The following is a 15000-nucleotide window of genomic DNA, read 5'->3' on the forward strand; positions in this document are numbered from 1 at the left end:
ACTACTACAATATATTCCACTCTTCCACTTCTTTCTTTCTTCCTATTCCTATTTTTCATGTTTCTGATCCTCTTTTCCCTGCTTTTCCTCCACTTCCTCCTTCCTCGCACGTGAAGTGAATGTTTAAGTTGACGTAAAACTGAAAAATTGCAGGAATGAGGGAAAGTAAGATGCATGTGAGAGGATAAGTGAAGGAAAAAATTAAATCCACCCCAAAACTCTTCGGGATTTTATTGAGTCTCACGTGAATGTGGTGACGTGCAACTGTAAACGAGGGGTGCAGGAAATTTAATAGTGGTAAAAGTGAAATGTGCTGAAAATGTGATTGGGGGGAAAAAAGAAAGAGAGAGAAAAAAAAAAGGTTGGGGAGAATGTAGGTAGCTCAGTTTGATGTACGTGAAATAGGCTGAGTAGGATGGTAGTTTATAAAAAAAAGACATTAAATTCTGCAGGAATCATGAAATAAAAAAATGTATTACTACAATAACTATTACTATATATTACTAGAATGTACTATTATCATCTTTCCACTACTACTACTACTACTACTACTACTACTAATACGATAGCAATCATGAAAACAATAAAATATAATAGCAATAATAATGAAAAGGAAGAAGGAAGAGGAAAATAAGAATAAGAAAAAGAATAACTATAGCAACAACAACAACAACAACAACAAACAAAATGAAAGAGCAGGAAAAGGAGGAACGGGAGGAGGAAGAGAAAGACGAAAGACAACAACAACAACAACAACAACAACACCTACTACACTAAAAGTCTTACTGACAACATCCCTCTCCAACAACAACGACAACAACAACAACAACAAAAAGCAATAAAATAATAAAAAAAATAAAACAAAATAATAATAATAAAAAAAAAACTCTATAAACTGCACAATGTCAAATGATAAGTGAAACCATTTAGTCTCATGAAAAACTGCAACAAAAGAAAGAAAAAAGTGGGGGCCGGGCAGGACTTGTTGGAATAGAAAACGAGTGGCGAGCAGCGCACTAATGTAGCGAAGAACACAACGATGGGAAGAAGCAGCGTGTTGTTCGCTTTATGAATATACAATTAAGCTACATTAAGGCAACAGGTGAAGCACTTCCCACACTCCACTTAGTGACTACCCCCCCCAACCTCCCCGAACTCATACTCAATTCATACCCCTATTTGTCTTTTGTGTTCCCTCGGCGCGCAAAGAACGATTAAATGCGAAGATAATCGTGTTGTGCCGTTTTATAATGAGTTAATCCACTGAACTTGGCTTATTCTGAAAATATTAAGGTATGGTAGTTATCATTTGAAGTAAGTTTTAGGTGGAGTTTAAAGGATTCTTGTAAGCTTGTTGTATAAGGGCGAGTCATTTCTCTCTCTCTCTCTTAGCGTCAAAACTACACTTCCACAAATGCTAACTGAATTTCCTCTTATCCTCACTTCCAAACAATACATCTAACAGTGTTCTGTCTTTTTATTCCCCAGGTACTTGTTGCAGTGTCCGGGACGTAGCCTTGGATAACTGTATGCCCTGACAGGTGAGGCCGTGGAGGGGTCCCGCTCTTCCTTCCTCTGCCCCTTCAGTTGTGATACTTTGTTCCTAATTTTTGGTAGAGTTATTTATTTATGCTTTACTATGCCTTTGAAGCTCCTTGGGCAACAAAAACTGGTTCGCACACACACACACACACACACACACACACACACACACACACACACACACACACACACACACACATTTTAGATTTTTATTGACCACAAAAATACGGACTAAATGTAACATATTGAGAATTCATGTCATAGGAAGAAGGACATACATAAGCAGACAGGAAATTTCAGAGTTTACCAGTGAAAGAGATGAAAGATTGAAAATATTGGCTAAGTCTTGCAATAAAATGCGGATGAGAGAACGTAGAAAGTCTTGTGTAAGGAGGAACGTGGTAAATAACGAATTAATATAACCAGATACAGCTGACATAATTGAAAGGAATCTATACAACTAAAAAAAAACTAAAACCCTGCACCAAAATTTTATTCTTATGAAGCGGACAAGTCATAAAACTTAATAAATTAATACAACTACATGCACCTTACCGGATCAAGAGACATTATACTATTGAAATTAGACTCAAAACGTTCACCAGACTTTTCCATGAAGCTGAGAGGTCCAGGGATGTAATGGATCTGTACAATCACACACAGCTTACCGAACTAAAGGAAGCTATGCAATGTGATGGGTAATGACACAGTAATTCCCCACGTGTGATTGTATTCACTGCACTAAGCGAGGTAATTAATTATGGTTCTTTATGACTAACTGAATTCATGTATGTGATCAGAGGCGAGTGTGGGAAGGGTGAATGGTTGAGAGTGCACCAAATATAGATTATTAACATTTCGCCACCACTCGTGCGCCGAAAAACATTTATAATACTGTGCTGACCAACACTCCCTGCTTGATAAAAAAAAAAAAAAGAAAGAAAACTATGAATAAATAAATAAACGAATAATGAATGAAAGGAAAGAACGAGTGAATACATAAATAAATAAATAAATAAATAGGAAAGTGAATAAATAAATAAACACCTGAATAAATAAATAAATGCAAAAATAAATAAGTAACCTTGCGTAAAAACAATTCATGTAAAAACGTTTTATTTCCTAAGCACATTACGTTAAAAGTATAAACAAAAATGTAAACAGCTGGCGGACTGGGAACCTCTTCTTTGCATTCTCATTTCCACAATGGCTGTTTATATATTACACTTTGCATATATATATATAAAAAAAAAAAGAACAGTTACGAAAGAGTTTCCAGCAACACTAATAATAAAACACTCCAAGGAACACACACACACACACACACACACACACACACACACACACACACACACACACACCCACGCATACACATAAAGTAAATTGAGAATGAAATGATAGACAATGTGGGTGTTGAAATGCATATGAGAAAAACGAAATGAGAATTGAGGTATAGATAAGAAGGATAAGAAGTAGAAAGACAAAAAAAAAAAAAAAGGAGAGAGAGAGAGAAACACACACACACACACACACACACACACACACACACACACACACACACACACACACACACACACACACACACAAAACACAACATAAAACTCTACGTACAATAAACAAGAAATGCGTCCCACAAAATACACAGAGTAATACAAACGAAAAATAAGACAGCTAAAAAAATAAATAAATAAATAAAATAAACAAATAAATAAATAAAAGGAAGACTATAAACACAACACACCAGCAAAACAAACAACAGTAACTACCCAACAAGCTACACATAAATAACGAACAAACGTACAACACCACAAACTACATAACCAAGGGCAGCAAGTGGATAACTGTAGCAATAACAACACAAGCTACAAATACTTCACGCTCACAAGTACAGAGGCAGCGGCGCGTGACACTGTGAGTGGTGAGCGGGGAAAAAGTTGATATACTAGTGCCATTACTCAGCCTGTGCCGACCCGAGTCCTTGCCTGCCCTTTAGAAGTCCCCTACACCCGCTTAAGAAGAGGAGGAGGAGGAGGAGGAGGAGGAGGAGGAGGAGGAGGAGGAGGAGGAGGAGGAGGAGGAGGAGGATAGTTCAAGTTTTTTATGTAAAGCTCTCCTTTCTCTCTCTCTCTCTCTCTCTCTCTCTCTCTCTCTCTCTCTCTCTCTCTCTCTCTCTCTCTCTCTCTCATTTTCACTTCTTTTGCCACGTGCTGCTTAAGTGAGAGAATAAAGGTGTTTTTACTTGCTTCCTTTCTTTTTTGTGAACATTACAGTTTATTATTTTGTGGCTTTTACCATTATTGTTATTCCTGTTATGTTGTTATTATTATTATTATTATTATTATTATTATTATTATTATTATTATTATTATTACTATTATCATTATCATCATTATGGTATCAACAACAACAATAACTACTACTGCTACTACTACTACTTCTATCACTACTATTCCTGCCCTCCCCTCCCTCCCGCCAAAAAAAAAAAAAAAACAGTAAGAGAACGATTAATTAAATTTCATGTGACAGACCTCAACTATAACGTGTGTGTGTGTGTGTGTGTGTGTGTGTGACGTGCGTGATGGATGACAAAACATAAACCTGTCTGCTGATGAAAAAAATACAGGACACGTGTTATTTTTTCATTAATACACGTACGTAAATAACACACACACACACACACACACACACACACACACACACACACACACACACACACACACACACACACACACACACACACGAAGCTACATAAAGAGACCATAAACAAAATACATGAAAAAGACAGCTCTGCAAGAAACTATATTTCAACACCATACCAAAAGATCAGGAGAAAATTGAGAAAGAGAAGCCGCAGTTGACCCAAAAGACGCATCAATGCTACTTATAAAAGACTTGGACATCAACCATACACATTAACCCTTTCACTGACAGTAGGCACGTCTTTAATTGCTACCCACTCTGAGACATATTTTTCTTCTCCCTCGGCCACTTGTAAACAATGTACAGCCTAAAAATTGCAACAAATACTCTTTTTTTATTTACCTCATCCTTTCTTCTACGTGTACAAAAGATTACAAACATTACCTTTAGCGTATTGAACTCTTAAATATCGCAGTGAAAGGGTTAATAACATATGACGTAATAAAAAACTTCCCATACCTTCTCTATCACTCCCATTAATTTTCCAAGCTAATTTCCGTAAAGTAATCGTGATAAGTATGAGAGAGAAAACGGCTTCTGTCAAACTTTTTTTCATAAGTGACCTACATAAAATTATCTTGATGCATCGTGTTCCATTATATAAAATTAACTTTGGGTGATATTCCATACATCTCTAAGGGGCGAAATACTTACTATCTAATTGCTTCTTTATCTCTTCCTCTAGTACGCCTCTTGTTATGCCACGTCCTCTGTAGTTAAGCCTCGTTACCTTAATATTACTATCATTATTGTTAGTAGTGGTGGTGGTGGTGGTGGTGGTGGTGGCGGTGGTGGTAGTGGCGGTGGTGGTATGCTAGTAATTTGCCTTCAAAAATTTTCTCACTTCATTAACATAAAATCGCAGTTTTTTTCCTATCTGTTCTGTGATCTCATCGTATTTAATTTTTACTTATTACTTTACCATCACCACCACCACCACCACTACCTTTTCCTCCAGTTCTCTTCCTCCCCTTCCTCGTCCTATTAAACTTCCCTTTTCTATCTACTCTTTACCTCGTTTTCTTTTTCTTCCTTCTTCATCTTATCCTCACCCTCCTTGTCCTCTCACTTCGGTTCTTCCACTTCATCTCTCTATTGCTTTTCTTCTGGGTTTGTTTCTTCCTCCTCATTCACGTCTTCCTCCTGTTCTTCTCTTTTTTTCTCCTCGTTTTCCTTTTCTTACTCTTCTCTTTCCTTTTTTGTCTAAATATCCTTATCCTAGTTTTCGTTTTCTTCCTCATTCTTCTTTTCGCCTCTTTCTCGTCTCCCTCCTCCTCCTCCTCCTCCTCCTCCTCCTCTTCCTCCTCCTCCTCCAGAAACAGGCTCAAGTGTCAGTATTCCTAGTTGATAAGCTTGTAAGTCTTAAGTCGAGTCTCATTTTTAACCCAAAGGCGCCATCACGTCTCTCTCTCTCTCTCTCTCTCTCTCTCTCTCTCTCTCTCTCTCTCTCTCTCTCTCTCTCTCTCTCTCTCTCTCTGTTGAAGCCGAAAAATGTTGAGATACATTTTTCAGCAACTTTTTCTTTTTCCTTTTTTTTTTTTTCTTCTTCTTCTTTACGAGTCTGAGCCGCCACTCTTTATTTTTCGGGGGTTTTCTTCCATAAGTGGGTGGTAACTTTCTCTGTTTTTTTTTTCCTCCCGCTAACGATAATGCATTTCTCCCTCTGCCCGGGACAAAAGAAAGCACAAAAAAAAAAAAAAACTGAGGAAGAGGAAAAAAAATACAGGAAAGTTACAAAATGGTGGTAAAAATCTTTCAATCAGCTTCCCGTACTTACTTCTATCATATTCCAAAAGAGAAAGAAAAGTCTCAGTTACGCTTAATTCCTTTCCTTTCTTATTTTCTTCCCACCTGTCTCATAATTACCTTTAATTTTCCTTTATTTTTATCATTTTATCTCCTTGACTTTTTATTTTTATTCAGTATTATTCTGGAGCTCTACAACGACCCCGCCACGACCCCCCGCCTCTCTTTCTCATTCTCACATCCTTCCACTCCTCTCCCTCGTTCCTTCACAGCTTCTCTTCCCTCGCTATTGTAAGGAGTGAGAGGATAATGTCAGGGAGATCGTAAGGTTGGTGGAGGGTGTGTGAATGGGACCATCAAAGGCACATAGCTGAGGGGGCTGAGAGGAACTTCAAGGTATAAGTCTGGCCTCAGCACGAACATCTCCTTCTTAAGCCACAAAAGCTAAGTCAGTAAAAAAAAAAAAAGGAAAAAAAAAAAAAGGTAAGAGATGAAGTCAGCATCATCTCTCTCTCTCTCTCTCTCTCTCTCTCTCTCTCTCTCTCTCTCTCTCTCTCTCTCTCTCTCTCTCTCTCTCTCTCTCTCTCTCTCTCTCTCTCTCTCTCTCTCTCTCTCTCTCCTAAAAAATCTTCTATTCACTGTTTACATTACCAATCTTTAGAAGGGTCAATACTATATCCTCTCTCTCTCTCTCTCTCTCTCTCTCTCTCTCTCTCTCTCTCTCTCTCTCTCTCTCTCTCTCTCTCTCTCTCTCTCTCTCTCTCTCTCTCTCTCTCTCTCTCTCTCTCTCATAAAGAGCACAAGGAGATGGGGTTTGAGAGAAGAGTCATAATCTTTTCCTTTCTGTTTTGGATTCCTTTTATTCTGTAATCTAAAGAAAAGGGAACAAAGCAAGTCTAGGAGCGAGTCTCTCTCTCTCTCTCTCTCTCTCTCTCTCTCTCTCTCTCTCTCTCTCTCTCTCTCTCTCTCTCTCTCTCTCTCTCTAAGTGGAGGGAGGGATGAAAGTAGGAAGTCTTGGTGGTTTTGAGTCAATTTGAGGGCGTTTATTTGGAGTGAGGCAAAGAGTGTTTTGATTGGACGACAAAAGGTTGGATTACAGATTGAAAGATAACTTGATTACCTCAATGACGATCAAAGAAAACTCTCTCTCTCTCTTTCTCTGCAGGGATGTGGTTATTTGAAATGCTTTAAGGAGAGAGAGAGAGAGAGAGAGAGAGAGAGAGAGAGAGAGAGAGAGAGAGAGAGAGAGAGAGAGAGAGAGAGAGAGAGAGAGCCAGCAGTGGGAAATGACAGGGAGGTAAAACGTAGCTAGTAATTATAAATCAGAAGCCCAACAAGGTAATGGAAAACAACAACAACAACAATAACAACAACATCATTAATAATAATAATAATAATAATAATAATAATAATAATAATAATAATAATAATAATAACTATAGCGAAAGAGATTAAAGACTAGATGGGAAAAGCACTAAAATGATTAATTAAAGGGAAGAAGGAGGAGGAGGAGGAGGAGGAGGAGGAGGAGGAGGAGGAGGAGGAGGAGGAGGAAGTCGACGAAAAGGAAGAGGAAAAATAATAATAATAATAATAATAATAATAATAATAATAATAATAATAATAATAATAATAATAATAATAATAATAATAATAATAATAATAACAACAACAACGACGACAACAACAACAACAACAACAACAACAACAACAACAACAAGACCATAAAAACTAATAATATTTAAAATTTACTCCTTCAGTTGAGATAAAATTAATATAAACCACAATTCCAGATAGATAGAGAGAGAGAGAGAGAGAGAGAGAGAGAGAGAGAGAGAGAGAGAGAGAGAGAGAGAGAGAGAGGTCATACCCATCTCTCCCTCACTCCCAGGTAATGAGAAACGCTTCCTAATCAAGACAGGTGAGGAGCCCGAGGACATATGGGACAGGTGAAGGAAGGAAGGAAGGAAGGAGGAGGAGGAGGAGGAGGAGGAGGAGGAGGAGGAGGAGGAGGAGGACTGAAATAACACTGTAGGAAAAGTTTATAATTCTAAAATAAAAATAAGAAAGGTAATAAAGTTGAGAAGACTACCCTCTCTCTCTCTCTCTCTCTCTCTCTCTCTCTCTCTCTCTCTCTCTCTCTCTCTCTCTCTCTCTCTCTCTCTCTCTCTCTCTCTCTCTCTCTCTATTTGGAAGTGTGTATGTGAGAAAGTTCTTTTCAAATACACCGCTAGGAAAACTTTTATCACTCCTGTTTTCAGTAAAAAAAAAGGAAAAAAAAGAAAAATTTGTCGTTGTATTTCAGTTCCTTCAAAAACAAGACGAGGGAATAACAGCGCGTCACTCAGATAAATATCCCCGAGTGGCGCGCGTCTCCACCAACTTTACTCACCTGTGGAGATCAAGACAGGTGTGTTTGAGCGCGACAGCCTCTCTCCTGCACCTGCCACGCGCACTCCTACACTCCCACTTCCGTTCACCTTCCGCCTCGATGTCTCTCTCTCTCTCTCTCTCTCTCTCTCTCTCTCTCTCTCTCTCTCTCTCTCTCTCTCTTGCTCCTCTGCTCTCAAAATGGTTGTACGCTTTTCATAACAATAGTATCTAAATAAATGAATATAAAGTACTGGAAACGAGACAATATGTATTTAATTTAACAAAGAAAAATGAGAAGGTACTATATTTAATGAAAATAACGAAGATTTTTAAATACTTTCTGGAGAAGACAGCAATAATGAATAATTCACTAGCATTATATCTTCAAAAATAGACAAGGTTTGTTCTATTTATGGAGAAAAGAGAGTAATAAGAACTACTTTCATTACATTTCCAGCGGCAAGTACTTAAATACATATAACAACTACAATCTGAGTAAGAAAACATCAAAAATAAAGATGAACAGTCAAGGTATTGAAGTAAAGCTGAACCTGAAGACATTACCATTGCTTCACTCTACCTGACTCGACGCGCGCAGGTGACCGCGGCACATCGTGAGGCGACGCAGGTAACATTTGTCTTGAAGAATATCAAGGTAACCATAACATTTTCTTCTCACACTTTCGTTTTCTTTCCTTCCTTTGATCAGTTTTATTTATTTACTTAATTCTTACTGCTTGATGTTACCTGCCCACCACACACACACCCACACACACACACACACACACACACACACACACACACACACACATACACACACACACAGATAACTGCCATACTTCATAAAAAACATTTCCACATTGTAATTCATCGTTTTGGCGCTAAATTCATACTCGTACCGCGGCAATTCTCGCTCCGTTTGTTGCCGGAATGGAAAACTGGCGGACGTGTTGTAATTCTATAGCATACTTCATGGTGTGTCAAAAATGTGCACGTTCTGAGCGTTCCTGCCACACATACATACACATACACACACACACACACACACACACACACACACACACTCAAAAATGTGTTTGTACGATACGTTGTTGCTGTCTCACTCACACACACACACACACACACACACACACACACACACACACACCATGAGAGAGAGAGAGAGAGAGAGAGAGAGAGAGAGAGAGAGAGAGAGAGAGAGAGAGAGAGAGAGAGAGAGAGAGAGCCACAAATCCCTAAATCTTTATAAACAAAAGCTACAACACTGCACCACACGCTTCTACCAAAATGTTTCCCCCCACTCTCTCTCTCTCTCTCTCTCTCTCTCTCTCTCTCTCTCTCTCTCTCTCTCTCTAGACCTAACCAAGGCGAATAAACAAACTAAATATTGAAAGAGACGTCAATTGAGAAAGATACTCTGATATATAAGACCCCCACTCAAAAAAAAAAAAAAAAAAACTCACATGAATAAACGTCAATGTGAATAAAACAAAATAACCAAAAAAAGTCACAAATTTATATACTAAGAAATCATATGAATCGCAACACCATACCACGCAACACAACACAAAAGAACACAGCCTCAGGGAACAGCATTGAACAGGTAAGAAAAGAACACACGATACTTCAAGGACCCAAGAAGGACTCTGCATCCTGCAAAGACGAGCTGAACTGAATAAAGGAGACGGCAAACGGAAATAAATGAAGAAGTTTGACCTGTATATGCCTGAAGGAGTCCGCGAAATAGATATATCTGAAGTGCAAATAGTACTATCTGAAGGAGGATGAAAGAGGGAGAGGAGAGAAGGAGTAGAGAAAGTAATTGAAGCAGCGTGATGGAGGGAGAAGAGAGAGAGGAGAGAGGAGGAGTAAAGGCATAAAAGTAGAGGAAATTGAAATAACCTGAAGAACTGTCTGAAGGAGGAGAAAAAAGAGAAGAAGAGAAGGAGTAAACGAAGTAGAAATAATTGAAGTAGCCACCAGAGAGAGAGAGAGAGAGAGAGAGAGAGAGAGAGAGAGAGAGAGAGAGAGAGAGAGAGAGAGCATCACAAGAGGCAAAGTACTCGTGTGTGCAGATGCGTCCCTTTAAAGCCACGAAGTCAACGTTGTGGGGGAGAGAGACGGGGGCTTTGTGCTGGGAAGGCAGAGAGGACCGTGAGCTGTGGATTAGTAGGCGGCGTGTGACTTGTTAAACGGTCGTGGTAGTGGTGGTGGTGGTAGTAGCAGTAGCAGTAATAGTAGTAGTAGTAGTAGTAGTAGTAGTAGTAGTAGTAGTAGTAGTAGTTCCATTGATAGTGGTTGTTGTAGAAGTAGTGATAGTAGTAGTTCTGATAAAGGTTGCAGCACTGTAAGTAGTAGTAGTAGTAGTAGTAGTAGAATTATTAATAAAAGTAGTGTGTGTGTGTGTGTGTGTGTGTGTGTGTGTGTGTGTGTGTGTGTGTGTGTGTGTGTGTGTGTGTGTGTGTGTGTGTGACTACCAACGTACGTGCAAGAGCGTGTCCGTCTTTACCTTCCGTTGCTTCATGTGTTAATATTTACAGTCGTGGTGTAGAGGATTGTGCCCAGCATCTTGCCATCCCAACACACACACACACACACACACACACACACAAACACAACACTCTCCCTTTCCATTCCTCCCTCTTTTCCTCGTTTCCCTTCGCTCCAGTACCTCCGCTCTCCCTTGCCTCTCGTCTCCCATCACGCTACACTCGAGGGAAAAGCTAATAATGTCAAGGGATGGTAGCTGTAGTCGCTTTATGGGGCCTTGGAAACATCAACGTAACAATGAGAGAGAGAGAGAGAGAAGAGAGAGAGAAAGAGAGACCCTTCAGTTACTCCCTTCATATTTCTGCAAAGATAATTAAAGAAAACGAGAATGCGACAAAATTACGACTCTCGACAATGGATTTTAGCAGTACAGGTGTTCGAATAAGGCCGTTTGTCCTCGCACAGGTGTTCCGTATTGGTCGTCCACGTGCGCTTCACCTTCAGGACCAGTTAATTGGTGTCCCTAGCGAGTGTTTAGGAGGGTCGTTAAGTCAGCACAGGTGGTGTTAATCCAGGTGTTGCTAATGGTGGTCTTGGTAGTGATGAGGTTCGCGTGCCTAGCTGTGCAGGTGTTGACTCCTCTAGTAGTGATGGAATGTTATGAGGTGTAGAGGTACTGGTGGTGATGGTGGTGATGGTGGTCATGATAGTGTAGATGTGTCTTGAGGAAAGTTAGTGTTTTCTCTTGATGGTGCACGAATAGTTATGATCATACTATCATCATCATCATCATCATCATCATTATTATCATCATTTTCATGTGGAAGGCAAGAAAGATATACAGAACGTGACTGTTGAGAGAGAGAGAGAGAGAGAGAGAGAGAGAGAGAGAGAGAGAGAGAGAGAGAGAGAGAGAGAGAGAGAGAGGACAGAACCCACCATCCCTATAATGAAATATGAATAAGGGATTTGGAGAGGCTGGTACTCTAAGGGCCTGAGAGAGGGTCCAGGGCGGTGATAACACAGAACAAACACTATTGGAGTCCCCTAGAACACCCTAACTCAGGTGCACGAGGGGCGGGAAGGAGGAAGGGATGCTGTTAACGTGATAGTAATGAAAAGGAGAGGCGAGGCAGCGTGATAAGGGAGAGAAAGCAAGAAGGAAGGAATGGAAAGTTGATATTGGGAGGAGAATTGCATGAGAACGTGAGGTAAAGCTGGAAATGTATAGATTGATGAACAGAAAGTGAAAGTTGATAGTGAGAGAAAGATTACATGAGGAAGCGAGATAAGGGTGAAATGTGAATGGGAAGAGATATGGACGTGAAATTCGAATGAGATTGCATTAGTGAATTGGAGTGCTTGGTATGTGAAGGAATAAAAGAGAAAAGAGGAAGAGATATTAGGGTGAAAAGATATGATATTATGAAAGGATTGGAGATCTTTAAGTGGTGACATTAAAGTAGAAGAGAAAATGTAAGGAGAAAATGTAAGAGTAAGAATGCACGAGTGTATGAGTGAGGAAAAATGATAAAGAGTGAACTATTGGAAAAACTTTAACTGGGTATAAGAAATGCACGAGAAAAAAGCACGAAAAATATACATAAATGGCGAACTATTTTGCCATCGTAGGAAAATGTTAAGGCTCTAGTAAATAAATAAATAAATAAATAAACAAACAAATAAAAAAATAAAACAGTTTAGCATTTTCATCACTTATTGTTACACCAGGTTAGTTTCCTTACTATTACAAGCATGTAAAATTTTCCTTTTCACGTGACTCTAAGCAAAGATGAAGGATGAGAATATGCAGCAAAGGAAACAATTTCTCCCTTCCTCTTCCTGCCGTCAGGGTTCGCCGTCAGGGTCATTCTTCTCCTTTACTCTCTCCTCTGCGTCTCCCGTTACCTATCACCCACACTCCCTCCTTCAGTGCACCCACGAACCCTGCCTTCAATCTTACTCTCCCCCTCCTCCTGTCACGTAAACTCTTCTTTATATTAGGTGTCTTTTGATACATTTTCCTACAATGCATCTACAAACTGCTTTTCTTCCGTTTTTCTTGTTTCGCTGCCTTCGATTCATTTTCTCCGTTTTCTTTTTTTGTGTGTGTTTGCTGTTACTTCTATCACCCACACATCTTCCTTCAGTGCATCAATAAGCCGTTTTTCTTTTTCCTGTTATCTATTCCTTTTATTTTGTCTTGTGTCTGTTTTTCCATCCATTACCCATACTTGTTCTTTCCATACATCCGCAAAGCTTTTTCTTCTGTTTTCTTCATTTTTTTCCTGCCAAATATGCCTTTCTCTTTGCCGTCTGTATCTTCTGTTACATCCATCACCCACACATCTTCCTTTAATGCACCGAGAAGTCTTTTCTTTTCGTCTTCATGGCTTCTTCCTGCATCTTACATTATTTTTACTTCGGAGTCTTCTCTTACATCCATCACGCGCACCCACGTCCTCAATGCACCCACATGCCTTCCTTTTCTTCGGTCGTCCTCTCTTCTCTTCATACGTAAATCACTTCTTTGTCTTTTGCATCTTCTGTTACATCAATCATCGCATGTATTCCTTCATTGCATCTAGAGGTCTTTGTCAGTGGTGTTCCTGTCTTTCTCCTGTCTCCAGCATCCTTCATTCAACGTGCTTATCTCTGCTTTGTGCATGACCAAGCTATTTTATTCTCGCTCCTCTCGCTTCACCCCCAAACTAACGTGGACGTCCAGAACGAAAGGAAAGGTGTGAGAGAACTTAAAACTCGAGGGATGATGAGTGCGCATGAAACATCTGTGCACTCAGGTGATTTCAAATGAGGAAGTGCGCATCTGGTGATAACAAAGAAAAAGGTAAATTAATGAAAAATAACGCTGAATATGTGAAACTGAGTCAGCGAGAATCATGTGGATGTATTCGTCAAAAAAAAAACTATCGAACATCCGCTGATCGATGCAATGGGAGTGAGTGAAATGCATGCAAGTGATATGTATTGCATGGAGTTACTTTTCTCATACTGTCTCGTATTATTTCGTATTGGTTAGTGCGCTAAGGTGTTCGATACTTTTTTTTAATTGTACAAGTGTGTCTGGAAAAGAGATCAACTGGGGAAAACAAGGGGAAAACAAAGAGGAAGATAAGAATGGACGAGGAAAGCGAACAGTAACAATGATGTTGACGAGACTTCAGCAAATGTAGACGAAAACAAAAGTACTGGGAATGTGTGTGTGTATGTGTGTATGTGTGTGTGTGTGTGTGTGTGTGTGTGTGTTAATTCGCTCACTCAGAAATACATGTCTCGTTTATTAATCACATACTCGCTTTTGTATTTTTGATAACTTTACCAGAGAGAGAGAGAGAGAGAGAGAGAGAGAGAGAGAGAGAGAATTTTCCATGCCCCAGTTTTCCTCAAGATCAACTTTGGAATAGAAAAAAACAACAACAACTTTCAAACTTTCTTTTCGATGACTTACACAAACTATTTCCGAAGCCTTGAAGTGAAGCCTCGAACCAGCGAACCTTCCAGGGACTGAATGAACCGACCCGGGAAATTGAACCAAGCCGAAAAATTGAAGGAAGGAGAGAAAAATCGAGAGCTTGCCAAAATAAAAATACATTCCCACCGCCTTAAACCAATCCCAAAGAAAACGTAAATCTGGACCGTGAAATGAACGCCAAGAAAACGAAAAGAAAATGAAAAGAAAACGGAGAGGCGGAGGTACTAAAAATGGTGGACTGAGGTAAATGTTATGTTAAAAATATTGGGAAAAAAGACAGTGAAAAAGAGCTAAAAAATATAAACAAATGAATAAATAATAAAGAAAACTGCATAAAGAAAGAAAAGAAACAAGATAAAATGAAAAAAATAGTAAATAAATCAATCAAAATTAAATAAATAAATAAATAACGAACATTTTCATCAGGTTTACTTATATTTTATTATTTTTTTCTTAAACGTACAAGATATCCCTGAATTTTAACGTCACTTTTATTTAATTTTCTTTTAACATGAGTACTAAAGAAAACGTAATATTTTTCTTGCGTTTTCCTTACCATATATAATTTTCCTTATTTTTAAAACCCTTGTTATTGTTTTTGTTATTTTTATTTTTTACTTCCATTTCCAATAAGGTTACGAAAGTTTCCAGGTGGT

The 15000-nt window shown here is 39.0% G+C and overlaps 1 protein-coding gene across 3 annotated transcripts in view; it reads left to right on the top strand.

The window, feature by feature from the left end:
- Positions 1-15000, top strand: part of LOC135088779 (allatostatin-A receptor-like) — a 222861-nt gene that overhangs the window by 91202 nt on the left and 116659 nt on the right. For all 3 annotated transcript variants that reach the window (XM_063983799.1, XM_063983800.1, XM_063983801.1), the window contains one exon: positions 1489-1541. The gene's annotated coding sequence lies outside the window, so the exon portion shown is untranslated. The remainder of the gene's footprint in view (positions 1-1488; positions 1542-15000) is intronic.

This window comes from Scylla paramamosain, chromosome 31, assembly GCF_035594125.1.
Source record: "Scylla paramamosain isolate STU-SP2022 chromosome 31, ASM3559412v1, whole genome shotgun sequence".
Classification (NCBI taxonomy): Eukaryota; Metazoa; Arthropoda; class Malacostraca; order Decapoda; family Portunidae; genus Scylla; species Scylla paramamosain.